General features: G+C 41.2%; 1 protein-coding gene across 1 annotated transcript in view; it reads right to left on the bottom strand.

Moving 5' to 3' along the window:
- The window catches only part of GRM7 (glutamate metabotropic receptor 7), a 490,233-nt gene that overhangs the window by 226,680 nt on the left and 247,272 nt on the right, over positions 1–16,281 (bottom strand). The gene's annotated exons all lie outside the window — the stretch shown is intronic.

Raw genomic sequence — 16,281 nt, 5'->3', positions numbered from 1 at the left:
TCAGCTTAGAATTCATCAAAAACAAAAATAAAACACAGGAAATGAACAAAAAAATAATCAGTACAAATAATTGGACCCAGAATTAAGTTTTTATTATATTTCTCATATTTTATCCCATCTGAGTCCTCACAAAATCTGAAAAAAAACCTTCTAAGTATCTGACTGGATTTTATGTCTTCTATCTTTGGTTTTTTACCTACTGCTTGGATGCTCTCCTGGAAAGTCCACAATATAGATTTGGTCCATTACATCCACTGCCACAAAATAATAGAGGGGAGTCCAGGATCCCTCAACCAAACCTGATCTCTTCCATGTCATCTAGAGGCTCAGATCTCGAATCTAGGTGGTTTGTTTTCAAGTCCCCTCTTGTGACAGATTATATATAGGCTACTTTCCATCACACAGAAAGCAGTTGTCTACTCTACCTGGGAGGGAGCTCCATGCTGAATGATAATGCTTGAACTATATCTCTTTAGAAACTTTTCCTGACATGAAATTGCAAAATGAGAAAGTACTGTGCTTTCAAAGAAGAAAACATGAATTTTCATGAAAATCAAACTGATGGACAGTGCAAAGGAAACACTCTCAATATAAAATTCTGCTCCATGATGACTGCCTCCAGGAAATTTAACTCTTTGCATGCAATAGATAACATCCTTTGGAATGATATATCTATACCATACTTCCATATGTCAATTCTACATCTTCCCAGCAAAGAGAGTGAGAGGGAATCAATTTTAAAAAGAAAGGATATAGATTTTCATACATCCATAGATGTAGATATAGAAAAGATTACACATATTTTCTTAGAATGTAACATGCTTTAACTGAGTGAAAAATATTGTATTCTGTCAGTATGCTCAACAAAAAAATGTGGAACTTTAGCTCCTTGTTCTGCTTTGCTTCTGTTTCATCTAGATTTAGATTGAGAAGTCTTTGAAACAGCTGGCTATTCCCTGAATACCCTGCAAATAAAGAAGCCAGTCTCTTGATAAGAAATATACCTAATGTATTCCCTACCTTTGCAAATTGTTTTGAAGAAAAAATAGCATGCTAGTGGAATACTGCAATTGTAAAAAAAAAACATAGAATCTAACTACAGTACTTTATTTAGTACAAGGGAGACGTGCTCAGAAAATCATACCACATAGTATTTATAATCTTAGGGCTATTACTTTAAACCACACACTAGTATGCATTCTTATTAATTTCATGTGTTCAACTAGTACAATCCAGCTTCCAGACCCAACTCTTTGGTCTGTATTGGGGCAGTCACAACCCTCAGGCTAACTAACTCAAGACATTTCAACAGAAGAACACTTTCCTCTGAAAAAGAGCCTTCATCAGGTTGTCCACAGGCAGTCCAGTTGATTTTCTTCTGAGCTAGAAACCCACAATCTCAAATCACAAACTTTCCTTTTTTTTTTTTACTTGGAGACACTTGAAGAGTCCCAATGAAGGTTCAGGGTCAATTGCCTTTCCACTGATGGGCCCTAACTACAATGCTTAATTCCAGAGGTGGGCTTCACATAATTTAACAACTGGTTCGCCTAGTGCAGAACCAAAAATGTGAGCGTGCGCGCCTTCCATGCTTCCGTGTGGCTTCAAACACTGCAATTTCATGTGTGCGGCTTCCAGCACACTTTCTCAGGCAGTCACGGCAAGTAGTGTGGGCCAGGCACGGAAATCAGCTGTGCTGCGTGGGTGGGGTGAGCGAGCCAGAGAGTAAGATATATAGGATGGGATAGCACCAGGGTGCCTGGGTGAGCCCAGCCGGTGGTTAGAACTACCGGTATGGGCGAACTGGTCCGAACCAGCAACAGCCCACCTCTGCTTACTTTCCATTTCCATGAGTTTCCCTACTTCAGTTGTTTGTACTGTTTCTAGCTTTTTAAATTGAGATTGCTTTCTTTGTTTTTCTTGCTACAAACATAGGCAGAAACAGAGATTATGAGAGTGCAGACTGGAGGATGATTTCTGTGCTGATTTATGACTTAGGTGGTGGAAAGCAGGTTAACTCAGGCTGTCTGCATAGTGGCTATAATATACTGCTCAAAAAAATAAAGGGAACACAAGCAGAAGACATCCAAGATCTGAATGAATGAAATAGCCTTATTAAATACTTTGTTCTTTACATACAGTAGTTTATACACTGCTCAAACAACTAAAGGGAACACAAAACTACTGTATGTAACAAACAAAGTATTTAATAAGGCTATTTCATTCATTCAGATCTCGGATGTCTTCTGCTTGTGTTCCCTTTATTTTTTTGAGTAGTGTATATTAAATTGGGGGCTATTCTGAGAATGCCTCTAGGAGTATATCACAGAGGGATAGCAATAGCAATAGCACTTAGACTTATATACTTATATACAGCCCTCTCTAAGTGGTTTACAGAGTCAGGATATTGCCCCCAACAATTTGGGACCTCATTTTACCCACCTCAGAAGGATGGAAGGCTGAGTCAACCTTAAGCCTGGTGAGATTCGAACTGCCAAATTGCAGGCAGCTGGCATTCAGCAGAAGTAGCCTGCAGAACTGCACTCTAACCACTGTGCCACTGTGGCTCATTTATAGAGAATATAGAGAGATAAAGAGAAGCTCTAAAAAATGGGTGGGACAAAATCAAGTATATCATTCTGAGAAGAGTGACATTAAATTAACATAAATGCAAAATCATTGAATAATCACCCCTGCACCTACTTTTACAAAACTTCAACATATTAATCTAATATTGGATGGGTACTTGAACTGTCTGTGTATACTGTACAGACAACATTCTGCAAGTTACATATTTTTCTTTCACGATCCTGTAATTCATTCTGAGAGAAGTCACCATTTGATGAATTTTGCAAATGTTTTCATTTTTACCTAGCAATACACTGGATTTTATTCTAATGACTTGACCGTCGCAACCAGGAAATATTTGGACTGTAACATAAGGCATATTAATAACACAGCAAAGATCAAAGATGACTGTGACACTTTCCTGTTGAGACTCTGCTCAACGGGTACGGTGTTAAAGCATCAGAGTGATCCATAAAAAAAGGGGAAGGAGTATAAGAAAAATCCATTTCCCCAAATAATATTGTGAAAATTGCCTGACTTTATAGTTACTACTTTCCCCTGTGGCTCAAGTCTCTTTGGCAGATAGATCCAATTGCTTCTGAATTGGTCTAGTCATTTATATTCCCAGCACTCTCTCTCCCTGGCTATATTTACAGGTAACAGTGACACAAAAACATTTAACCTGAAATGTCCCAGAACAGGCAACCAAAGCATAAAAATGCAGCAAGACTTTCTTCACATGGTTATGCTGGAAAGACAAAGTTGTATTCTTGAGGGCTTTACAGTAGGATAAGGCCATTATCAAGCAGTAACTATACAACACCATCACTGTGGAGCAGACAACACAAAATGTCAGATAGCTTATAAAAAGTAGTGACACAAGAAAAGAATGGGAAGAACAAGAGGTGGAAGACAAGGAGGGTGGGGAAGAAGAAAACATGTATCAGCTGGTGATTGCATTTTATTCAAATAAATTAGATACAGGGTCAGAAAGGGGACAGAACTCTACTGAATAGGGGAAAATGCAAAGTGAGAAACAGAAAACCATAGTCTTATGCAGGGGTGAAATCTAAAATTTGTTACTACTGGTTCTGTGGGCATGACTTGGTGGTGGGATAATGTGACTGGGTGGGCATGGCCAACTTTTTTTTTTTTTAACTTTCAAAAGCATTTTTTCTACAACCTCTTCGGCTGAGGAGTTGTAGAAAAAATGCTTTTAAAAGCCTCTGACGACCCCAGCTGAGCCGCACGATCATCAGAGGCTTTTTTTTTTACTTTTAAAAGCATTTTTTCAGCCAAAGAGATTGTAGAAAAAATGCTTTTAAAAGTAAAAAAAAAAAAAGCCTCTGATCGCGCGGCTCAGCTGGGCATGGGGTATGTGTGAAACGATTTTTGCTACCGGTTCTCCAAACCACCTGCCGCCATCGCTACTGGTTCGGGCGATCTGGTCTGAACTGGGAGCATTTCACCCCTGGTCTTATGCCTGGCCATGAAATATCTGGCTAAGGAAGAGTACATGTGAAAATAATTTTGGATGTATATTTAAAAATGAACCCACAGAATTGTACAACTACTCCTCCTCCCCAAAAAAGCAAATGTGATATTTGGTTGCCTGAAAAAGCAGAGTTTCTCATTTAAAGAAAGTAATAAATTCAGATGTAATCTGCATTGGTCAGAATTCACCTGAAGAACACAGCCACAATTTGGGGCACTGCATTTTTAAAAGATTCAGAGAAACTGGAACAGGTATAAAGCAAGCTGATGAAAATAACGAGGAGATTAGGAATTGAGTGGGAATGTTTGAGGAAATTGGTGTGTTCTACCTTGAGATTAACTGACTGTGGGATGGAGATATTAGAGCTCCTTGGGAAGAAGTCACTGAATAAATCCTCTAACATAAGAGTACATGACATGGACCAAGGGGAGTCAAATTCCAATTAAATGTTACAGGAGCACTTCCAATAGTAGAAGCAGTTTGGCAGGGTACCAATCACCAAGTGAGATGATAAATTCTCCTTCAAGCCTAGGCTGGACAACCATTTGTCAAGGAAGCTTTAATCTGGATTCCTACAATAAATCTCCACAGAAACTACTGAATTTTTCCTTCCATTTTTATATTTTTCATGCCCACACCATCACACAAAATTGTGCCCATTGTCTGACTCTAATTTACACTATAATGAAACTGTCAAGTTAGTTACTATATGGTCAAGAGTACCTGCCTTAAGCTATATAGACCAAAGAAATAACATAGGATGGAGACATGTTTACCATGACTTTCTTTTCTAGGCATTTTTAAGTGCATTGCTGATGCACAATTAATTTATCCTCCTCAAATCTTTTGTCATCCACTGAAGTAAACTTAATGTGCTATAGCATTCTAAGAGGTCCACTATGTTATTGCTGTATTTTCTATGTTCTGTATTAAGTTAGTAACATAGGCAGTTGTATTCACTGGTATATGATTGATAGAAGAAGTGGGGAAAAAACTGCCCTCTTTTCTCATAAAATGATGAACTCAATTTATAGTATTTGTTTTGAGAAAATTGCTTCTTTTAAATTAGGAATCAAAAAGATTGGAGATTAAGGCAACCAAGTATATTTTGCTGAAATGCACAGAGGACAGTGAACACTGGGGTATATCCACCAAACAACTGTAGAAAAGCCCCAAGGTTACAGATTATATATGGTTTGTTACATTACATAGGAAAGATTTTAAAAATTGTAAATCATAGTATGACCTCTACATGGGAACATCTTTAATATATATATAAAAAAATGGGATGACCTTACAATGACAACCCTGCATTCCTTCATACTATCAAGATTCTATACTGCTAGATATTATAATTTAATTCAATAAATATTAGAGTTTATTGTATCCATATACTGCCTCCTTTCATACAATTCTTTTCACACTCTAAAAAAAGACGGCAATCTGGTTTCTCTTATCTGTATCCATTAAGGATCGCATCTCTTGCCTTTTCCTTCTATATATGATTTTATTACAGTTAAATGGTATAACTGGTTTGATTCATATACAAACTTCTTCTAAGTAGTGAATAACATTTTACTGCAGTCAATAAAGTACACACAAATGAAACTTCCACATATTGTATACCATCCAGAATCATATAGTTTAAGTTGGGCAGTCATATAAATATGCACATACAATGATTTTCTAACTACCATCCAAGATTTTTTTAATATGGCACCTAGTGCGCCAACGATCATTGGGGCACTGAATTACCTAGAGAATAAAAAAGAAAGGGCTGGAGAAAAATCACAATATATAAAGACCTGCAAAGAGAAGTAGAATGACAGGGCAGGGGGGTGGGGGGAAAGCAAAGATGACATCAATAATAATTCCGAAACTTCTGCAGCATCACTTGAACACCAATGGCATTGAAAACCATCTTCAGTCAATTGTAAAAGCAGCTTTACTTGGGATGGCTTACATCTGATACTGTTTAAAGCATCAGACAACATAATCTGCCTATCCCAAGTCCTTATGAAAGACTCAGCAGGTAGACAAATATACCAAATCCAATCTAAGCATCTGATTGATTCTGTGATCAACCTAAGAAAAATTTATATGCTTCTTATCTCTCAGCAACTTTTTCATTTTCCATACTCAAAACCTTTGAGCCAATTTCTGTGGTCCCAGACATTCTTAGGAACTGAAAATCCTGCCCCTCTCCTTCCATTGACCTATTTTTCTTCTGTATCAGAACCTTCTATTAATGGAAGATACAACCTATAAAATATACCTGATATATATTATTCTATCCTCCCATGCAATCCTTTCTCCTAAACAAGGCAATTTGCTTTCTATGTCAAGTTAAATATTATGTAGGATCAAACATCATCACTTTTTAATCCTTACTTAGAATGAAGGCGCATTTGCTTTATTTGGAAACTTTTTCTTGCAAGGCTACATTTGACTGTAAATGGAACCCTAGCCCATTCATGTATACGGATACCTGAAAGGGGTCATTTAAATTATTGAGTCCAATTCCTCTACACAGTGCAAGGAAGAGCTTTGTAGCTATTTTTCTGGCTAGCGAATTTTATGTTTTTTAATTTAAAGGAAGGTCTTGATCCGAGGGAGGCCACTGTACCTCAGATAGCCGGATGTGAGTCTCTCCTGGTGAAGTGGGGCCATGGGATGCAGGTGGGCCTGCTGATCGCGTACCTGGCTCCCTGCCACGTGACAGCGGCCCTGCCCGAGCTTCTCAACGTTATTGCCGGGGTGGCGGTTGATACCCCCAGACTTTTGGTCATGGGGGATTTCAACCTGCCATCTACCGGTGGGGCGTCTGGGATGGCTCGGGAGTTTATGGCTTCCATGACAGCCATGGACCTGACACAATTAATTCATGGCCCCACTCACGTGGGAGGACACACTCTGGACTTGGTTTTTATCTCTGGTCAGTGGCGGAGTGGTCTGGATATAGGGGATATAGTTATTGAACCCCTGTCATGGTCGGACCATTGTCTCCTGAGACTGGACCTTTTGACCGCTGCACCCCACTGCAGGGAGGCGGAACCGACCAGGTGGTTCCGCCCCAGGCGCCTGATGGATCCTGATAGGTTCCAGAGGGAGCTTGGGCCAGTTCCTGAAACTCTGGCTCACGACTCGGCTGAAGATCTGGTGGCTGCCTGGGATAGGACAGCCGCCGGTGCTCTGGACCGAGTCGTGCCTTTGCGGCCTCTGACCCGACGCCGAACCTGCCCGGCCCCTTGGTTCTCCGAGGAGCTGAGGGAGATGAAGCGCCGGAAAAGACGCCTAGAGAGTGGTTGGAGGGCTAGTCGCTCCGAATCCGACTGAACACTAGTTAGGTCTCATATTAAGACCTATCTAGTGGCGATAAAAGCGGCAAAGCGTAACCACTTTTCCGCTCTTATTGCATCGGCAGATAACCGCCCAGCCGCCTTGTTTAGGGTGACCCGCTCCCTCCTATATCAGGGAGCGCGGGAAGACCCCTTGCAAGGGCAGGCTGAGGATTTTGCACAGTATCTGCATGATAAAATCGCTCAGATTCGGGAAGGCTTGGACTCTGACTGGGTAGATCCCGGCGGGGTGACTGAGGCTGGTCTTGAGTATGTTACCTGGGATGAGTTCGACCCTGTGACTCCTGAGGACGTGGACAGGATCCTGGGGAGGTTAAATGCAACCACATGTTTATTGGACCCGTGCCCCTCCTGGCTGGTACTGGCCACCCGGGAGGTAACACGAGGCTGGCTCCAGAGGATTATAAATGCTTCTCTGAGAGAGGGTTTCTTGCCTCCTGCCTTGAAAGAGGCGGTGGTGAGGCCCCTCCTCAAGAAGCCTTCTCTGGACCCGGCCGTTTTGGCAAACTATCGTCCGGTCTCCAACCTTCGCTTTGTTGCGAAGGTTGTGGAGAGTGTGGTTGCGCGACAGCTCCCACAGTTCCTGGATGAAACCGTCTATCTAGATCCGTGCCAGTCCGGCTTCAGGCCTGGGTACAGCACGGAGACGGCATTGGTCGCATTGGTGGATGATCTCTGGAGGGCTCGGGACAGGGGTTGTTCCTCTGTTCTGGTCCTGTTAGACCTCTCAGCGGCTTTTGATACCATCGACCATGGTATCATGCTGCGCCGGCTGGAGGGACTGGGGGTGGGAGGCACCGTGTTGCGGTGGTTCTCCTCCTATCTCTCTGACCAGTCGCAGTCTGTGTTGGCAGGGGGGCAGAGGTCGACCTCGAGGCGCCTTGCTTGCGGGGTGCCGCAAGGGTCGGTCCTCTCGCCGCTCCTGTTCAACATTTATGTGAAGCCGCTGGGTGAGATCATCCGTGGTTTTGGGGTGCGATGCCATCTGTACGCTGATGACACTCAGCTGTACATTTCCACCCCAGACCACCCCAATGATGCCCTCGAAGTGATGTCCCAGTGTCTGGAGGCCGTGCGGGTCTGGATGGGGAGGAACAGGCTTCGGCTTAACCCTTCCAAGACCGAGTGGCTGTGGATGCCGGCGTCCCGGTATAGCCAGCTGGTGCCATCTCTGGCTATTGGGGGCGAGTCACTGACCCCCACAGAGGGGGCTCGCAACTTGGGCGTCCTCCTGGACACACGGCTGTCTTTAGAAGAGCATATGACGGCCGTGGCCAGGGGGGCTTTTTATCAGGTTCGCCTGATACGCCAGTTGCGCCCCTTTCTGGATCGGGACTCCTTGTGCACAGTCACTCATGCCTTGGTTATGTCACGCCTGGACTACTGTAACGCTCTCTACATGGGGCTCCCCCTGAGGAGCACCCGGAGGCTCCAGCTGGTGCAGAATGCGGCCGCGCGGGTGATTATGGGAGCGACGTGGCGCTCCCACGTAACACCTCTCCTGCGCGAGCTGCATTGGCTCCCGGTGGTCTTCCGGGTGCGCTTTAAGGTGTTGGTTCTCATCTTTAAAGCACTCCATGGCTTAGGGCCAGGGTATTTGCGAGACCGCCTGCTGCTACCGATAACCTCCCACCGGCCAATACGCTCTCATAGAGAGGGCCTCCTCGGGGTGCCGTCGGTCAGGCAATGTCGGCTGGCGGCCCCCAGGGGGCGAGCCTTCTCTGTGGGGGCACCCGCCCTGTGGAATGAGCTGCCTCCTGGAATACGATTGATCCCGGACCTCCGGACCTTCCGTAAAGCCCTGAAGACGTTTTTATTTCATCAAGCCGGCCTAGCCTAAATGGTTTTTAATTGGGATTTTAAATTTTATGGATTTGGGGTTTTAAATTTGGGTAGCCAATGATTTAATTCTTTTAATTATCTTAACTCTTGCATTTGTATGTTTTTTAATTTTGGCTGTTCACCGCCCTGAGTCCCTTCTGGGAGAAGGGCGGTATACAAATTAAATAAATAAAAAAAAAATGCTACTTGTAAAAATTCCATGTAGCACTTTATGTGAGTGAAAGTTGGACTTTGAAGAAGCAAAATAGAAAGAATACTGATATTTTAGAACTTTGGTGTTGAAGAAAATGCCTAAGAATACCATAGACATCCAAGAGGACAAAAAGAAAAAAAATGGATCATCAAAAAAAATCAACCAAAAGTTCTCACTCAAAGCACAAATGATCAGGCTTAAATTATCCTACTTTGAACACATTATGTGAAAATGTAGCTCTCTGGAGAATGTCTAATGCAGGGAAAGATGTAAGGAAAAAGAAGAGGATGACTAGATGGATGGACTCTGTTGCAATATTTTCAGGATCAGACTCAATAAATCATTTAAGAATTAAGAGTTCAAATATATCTCTCTTTATTTACATGAGGCATTCTATATTCACTGAATATTCACAGATAGAAGCAAGGAATGAGTGCGTGCAGCTCCTTATATATACAATGGGTGGAGCTAGATATGGGAGTGGTGAAATATGAATACATTAAGAAGTGAAGAATAAATTAACCCCTGATATCCCGTTCATATACTATTTACATATTGGAGAATAAGGCATTTACTTGTGACAGACTCAGTTACAGTGGCAACAAGTGCATTATTAGAAGATCTGAAGGATTAAGATTGTCATAAACAATACCTATGTAGTTGTTAGGAGTTGACACCAACTTGATTGTATATAATCACTCAATCAATCAGAAAAGATGCTATCAGACACCTTTTTGATACAGTATATATTTTTTGCTACCATGGACTAACTTGGCTCTTCTCCAACATTGTCTACTCGGCATAATAAACCAAATTAAAGAATCTACAACTGAAAGCCTTTCAGACTTTGTTCCAATTTATCCAATGAGGTGCTCACCTCTCTGGGGAATTGATTTTATGGTTGAACTACCTTTTAGGCTTTCTGAAACTCTATTATTCCATGCCCTGAACAAAAGATAAATGGCCTTGACTTCTCTGTGGTGTGCTTTTAAGTATTTAAAAAGGGCTACCATATCCTTTCTCAGTTGTTTTTCTCAAAGGCAAATATACCCATTGTTCTTTAGAGAACCCAGATTCTAATTCTCTAATGAACTTTTGATGTTCTTTTCTGCATCTATTCCAGTTTCTACTAATTCTTCCCAAAGTCTGATTTAGTCAAAGTGAAGTCTGATCAAAACAAAATAAAGTGAAAATGATTATTTTCCAGCATTTAGAAATTAAGACTTCTCTTGATGCAAATTAATTTCTAGTTGCATTTTTTTGCATCTACATTCCCTTCAGATTAATATTCAGTTCATATCAACTACTATTCTATATACTGTAAAAAAAAAAAGCAAGTATTATTTTTACATCAGGTAGCTTCACTTATTATCTCCCAAATCATTTAGGCTAATTACTCCTAATTGAAGAATTTAGAAAGATTGAAACATAGGACAGGGGAGAAAAAACCATATTGAACAATGAAATGAAAGAGGGAGAGAAAAAACTGTTTATTCTTAATTTGCCATAACAGTGCTATATTTCTAGCATGGGAAGATGTATGAGATAAAATTGCATTGCAATGACTGTAGCAAAATATGGGTTTTTATTACAGTTTCATAATAAATATGAGCATAATGTGTATTTCAAGCATAATTTATTTTCATATAAAATTTCTATGCATAATGAGAATTAAGATTCCTTTGGAATTTGTTCATATGGGTTACTTTATTTTAAATGTGCCTCTGTCTATTGATTGTCTGGTTTTTCTGTGTTTATTCCCCCAGCTCTAAAACAAAATTAAACAGAAGCATAGTGTGTAAATTGGCAGAGAAACTAAAAATGTCTAGCACAGATGAGTTAATTAAGAACTTTATTCTATTAAAGTTGTCACTGTAATTCTGGTGCATTTTTAATGTGGTTCCCTAGTGCATTTTATCACCTCAAAGACTTGCTTTTATTATGACAGTTAAATCAAGCTTCCTTAATATACCAAAATCAAGGCAGCCACTGGAAGACTAAATTGAATGCTAAGAATGGTGTAAATGATAATTATCGAAGTGATGAAAAAGACAGAATAGCTTTTCTTGATGTGTTGATTCTGATCTAAAAATAGACTTTACCAAACCTCTTAACTTGTCAACTATGATCATGAATGTTCCATCTTGTTGCAAAATGTCTCCTACAGAGGAAAGGAGTTCTAAAGGACTGGCATAAACATAGTAAGGTAAAGGTACACATGTGTGCTAGTCGTTCCCAACTCTAGAGGGCAGTGCTCATCTCCATTTCAAAGCTGAAGAGCCAGCACTGTTCAAAGACATCTCCATGGTCATATGGCCAGCATGACTAAATGCCAAATGCGCACCGAACGCTGTTACCTTCCCACCAAAGGTGGTCCCTATTTTTTTACTTGCCTTTTTAATGTGCTTTCGAACTGCTAGGTTGGCAGAAGCTGGGACAAGTAACGGGAGCTCACCCCATTATGCGGCACTAGGGAGTCGAACCGCTGAACTGCCGACTTTTCAATTGACAAGCTCAGCATCTTAGCCACTGAGCCACCATGTCCCTTTAATAAGCATAGTAAGACTCCCTAAAAAGCTATGGAACTGAGATTTTGGTTGCATTAGGATTCCTTTGCAGTAAAGGACTATCTGAACTTCCTAGTGATTACTTTGGAGCAAGTTCTACAGTAGAAACAGTGTAAATTAATTAAATGTTATTTGCTTTCCTCTCTTGCTCCCTGGTGTATTACAGCTCTGTTTTTTCCTGCCTGAGTAGGCTCATAAGGTGGGCACAACCCCTGGTAGTTTGGCACCATTTGTGCATGTTTTCCCTGAACTCCACTGGAGCTTTGTCCTGTCCAATCCATTTTCCCAGTCTATAATATTATCCTTATGCATAGCACCCAGGAAAACATCTGATTCTTTATGTTTGTGCAGTTTCCCTTTCCCTTCAAAGAACTGCATGTCTTCACATTCTAGTGTAAGTTAGAAGATAACATTGAGAAGAAGATAACCTTAGGAACTACAGTAACTAGTTGAAAGCTTATGTATACTCTAATACAATGATTCTCAACCTGTGGTCAGCAGAATGGGGGGAGGGGGAACGGGGGGACAATGTCATTACAGGGGGTCTATAAAGGATTTATATGATTTAAATATTGAATTACATCTCTGGGGTCGATGGCCATGGTCTGTGGCCACAGAAGGTATTTAAAGAAGTCCATGGTGAAGAAAAGGTTGAGGACCACTGTTCTAATGCATTATTGTGTTGTTGTTGTTGTTGTTATTATTATTATTTCAATTTATATACCGCCCTTCTCCTATTGGACTCAGGACGGTGCACAGCCAAGGATAAAAACATACCAATACAAAATTTAAAATCAATTAAAAGAATTATACAGCTTTGGCCCACAATTTAAAACAATCCAATTAAAACCCAATTTACAGTTAAAAAGCTAAAAAGAGCTAAAAAGGGGGGGGGGTTTCATGCCAGCCCTGCTTGATGGAAAAGAAAAGTTTTTAGGGCACGGCGAAAGGCCTGGAGATCTGGTATCCTTCGTATCTCTGGGGGCAAATCGTTCCAGAGGGCAGGTGCTGCCACAGAGAAGGCCCTCCCCCTGGGGGTCGTCAGCCGACATTGCCTGGCCGACGGCACCCTGAGGAGTCACCTCCACCACCGGTCGGTGGGAGGCACCACCGACCGGTGGGAAGTAATAGGGATGTAGCACCATCCCCATTACTTCCCAATCATCACTTCACTAAACATGAATTATGTTGCTGTATCCAATGAAATTAGGGGACTGGAGGCTAAAACATATAGTTTTATATGTTTTAACTGGTAGTTAAAACATATAAAAAAGGGTTGCAGTAATTGGATATGTCTAGCTAAATGAAAAGAAGGACTAGAGGTGGGATGATAGCTGTGTTCCAATAACTAAGGGGCTGCCACAAAGAAGAAGGGGTCAACTTATTCTCCAAAGTACCTGAAGGCAGAACAAGAAGCAATGGATGGAACCTAATCAAGGAGAGAAGCAACTTAGAACTAAGGAAGAATTTCCTGACAGTTAGCACAATTAATCAGTGGAATGACTTGCCTCCAGAAGTTGTGAATGTCCAACTCTGGGTTTTTAAAGAAGAGATCATAGACAGCCATTTGTCTGAAATGGCATAGGGTTTTCTGCTTGAGCAGGGAATGGACTAGAAGACTCCAAGGTCCCTTCCATCTATGTTATTTTGTTATTCTGAAATGTTTGTTCACATATCCAATCATATACTTATTCTAATTTGCCCAACTCTATATAGAGGATTGTCATTTTTACTGTAGATTTGCCTTTGCTGTTCCATTTCTATGATAAACCATCTGTACTTCAGCAGAAGAATGTGTCTGATTCCCATTACTAAAGGGCTCTGTGGGGAAAAGCCACAGATGGGAATGTGATTATTTTGCAAATAGCTAATCAGGAAGTGACTCCCATGGGTGGAGAATGAACACTTACAGGTATAGGGCATGGGTTATATGATTAAAAGGGTGTGATTAAACCATAGCAAGCAAAATAAAGGAGTATATAGTCGTAAAGATTTATTACGGAAAACATTAAAAAAGAGAATAAGAAGAAAGAATCAGTTGCCTTTGAGACCAATTCACTGTTTAATCAAGGGAGTAGGCAGAGGTCACCTCATTCTTCCTATGTTTGATTAGCAATCATTACTTGGAATTATTGGTTGCGACTGACTCCTGAACAATACCTTCCCATGCTGATTTGGTCTGTTGCCCAAAGCAATTTCTGGTGATCTCTGCATGCTAGGAGAATGTTATACTCCGTGACATTATTTTATTTTTCCGAACTGTTTCTTGGAATGCCACACTGTAATTATGGGATTGTTCAGAGCTTTCCCTTTCAGTCAAATATTTTTCCTCAGTCCTAATGCTAGCCTTTTTCAAGTTGGATCAATCCATCCATCCATCCATCCATCCATCCATCCATCCATCCATCCATCCATCCAATCTTTATTAAGGTCATAAAGCAGCATAAAGAGAGTGGAATACAGTTAATTACAAAGTAGCAAAGTATATAAAAGTATATATAAAAAATTATAAAATCCTAGAAGATGTATTAAATAGAATATATGCCAAAGTGTCTAAAAGAATCTCAAAGGGGGGATAGGACCATTAGATCAATGTAGGAGGAACATGAAGGTTATTATGTGGAAGGCTTTTATCTATCAAATCACAGAACATTTTAATTTGGCAAACTAGATGCTTATTAAGTCTATTTTATAGCACAGGTCATCATCTGATGAATTTTAAGTGCTGCAGCACAGGACCTGACAACACTGTATGTTGTATCAGGGTTGATATCTGAAAGCAGCAGGGAGGTGTAGAATTGCTCTGTGCGCCCTAGGTATTTGTGCAGTAATAGTGAAATGAGACTAGAACAGATGTCTCTGTAATACAGGCACTGGAGAAGCACATGCTCTGTTGTTTCTATGTGTCCAGAGTTGCAGGGGCATTGTCTCCCTGGGTAATTTTTGCTCTGTGTTGGCCTTCAAGGATTGCTGAAGGGAGGGCATGCCATCATGTCAGAATAAAGACCCTCTGGTGTTTAGGTACTTCAAATTTAATTAAGTATGCCATGTGGGAGGCAGAGTATCAGTTGGATTAACTAGCATGAAGGTTGGGGTCCTGGCTAGATCCAAATGGCTCTCTGTGCCTGCTACACAATGTTTAATAAGTGATTTGGTCTCATCTACTCTATGCCCAGTAGAAGACCTAGACTCCAGTGGTAGGATTCAGCTGGTTCGGGCCAGTTCGGGCGAACTGGTAGTTAAATTGCTAGCTGGCCTCTCCCCACCCCACCCATTCCAGGACTCCCCACGTGCTCCATTTTGGCTCCCAGGTAAGTGCAGGGAGGCCTACTAGGCCCAAAACAGGGTTCAGGGACAGTGCATCCCCCCATGGCCCGTTTTTGCTCCCAGGAGGCCGAGTGCTGCCTGTCACACCACCATGGCCATGCTCACTCAGCCAGTCATTAGGGCAGAGAACCAATTGTTAAATTATTTGAATCCCACCACCTCTAGACTCCTAGAGTCCAAGAATGAGATTTTGGCTGCCACCACCTTTTTCCATGTGGATTATAAATCATTGCTCAAAATTGATTAGGCATGACCAAGGGGGGGAAAACGATAGTCTGAACCAGTAATTGGGGATAGTCACCCACGCTCTAGCCGCTACTTTCATAAGGCCTGTTTCTATTCTCAGGGAAGCATTGGAAATATATTTTGGGGCTTAAAGGGGTGATCTTAGATAATTTGGATTGTATAAACTCTAATGGTGCAAAATAACAGAGGGGCCCTTCTGGGTACCATAAAGAAGTAGGCTATTTGCTTGACTTTGAATAATTTGAGTGCTGCAGGTATATAGTGGCCACTTCTTATCTTAAAGGTTTAAGGATGGCAGGTGAGCTCCTCTGGGCATTTTCAGCAATGTAGTCCCCATGGGTTTTCCTATTGTTGCAGAATGGAGGGCAACCTCCAGGTATTTGAGACAAGAGGCAAGCTTATTCTTGTGGCCATCTATCCTCCAGGTGTGGTTCTTGGGCATCTTGTCAAATGCTGTGATTTTTTTTTAAAAAAAATAATAATAATTGAATTTTATCTGTTCTTCCTTGCAGTACTGTATTAGTGCTTTTCAAGTTGAAAGCACAAAAGTTTATTGTTAATGGCGAGGTTTGACTTTTTTTATTGATTATTTGCAATAATCATATGCAATAAAAATAAATAGAGTTTTTATCTTTTATCTTAATAGTTTGCACTCAACAATGAACTAAAGGGCCACCATCAGTG

Source organism: Pituophis catenifer, unplaced genomic scaffold (assembly GCF_029215685.1).
Source record: "Pituophis catenifer annectens isolate HBS135680 unplaced genomic scaffold, rPitCat1.0.hap2 SCAF_2, whole genome shotgun sequence".
NCBI lineage: Eukaryota > Metazoa > Chordata > Lepidosauria > Squamata > Colubridae > Pituophis > Pituophis catenifer.
The sequence above is the reverse complement of the archived record's forward strand: the minus strand, read 5'-3'. Positions and strand labels throughout refer to the sequence as shown.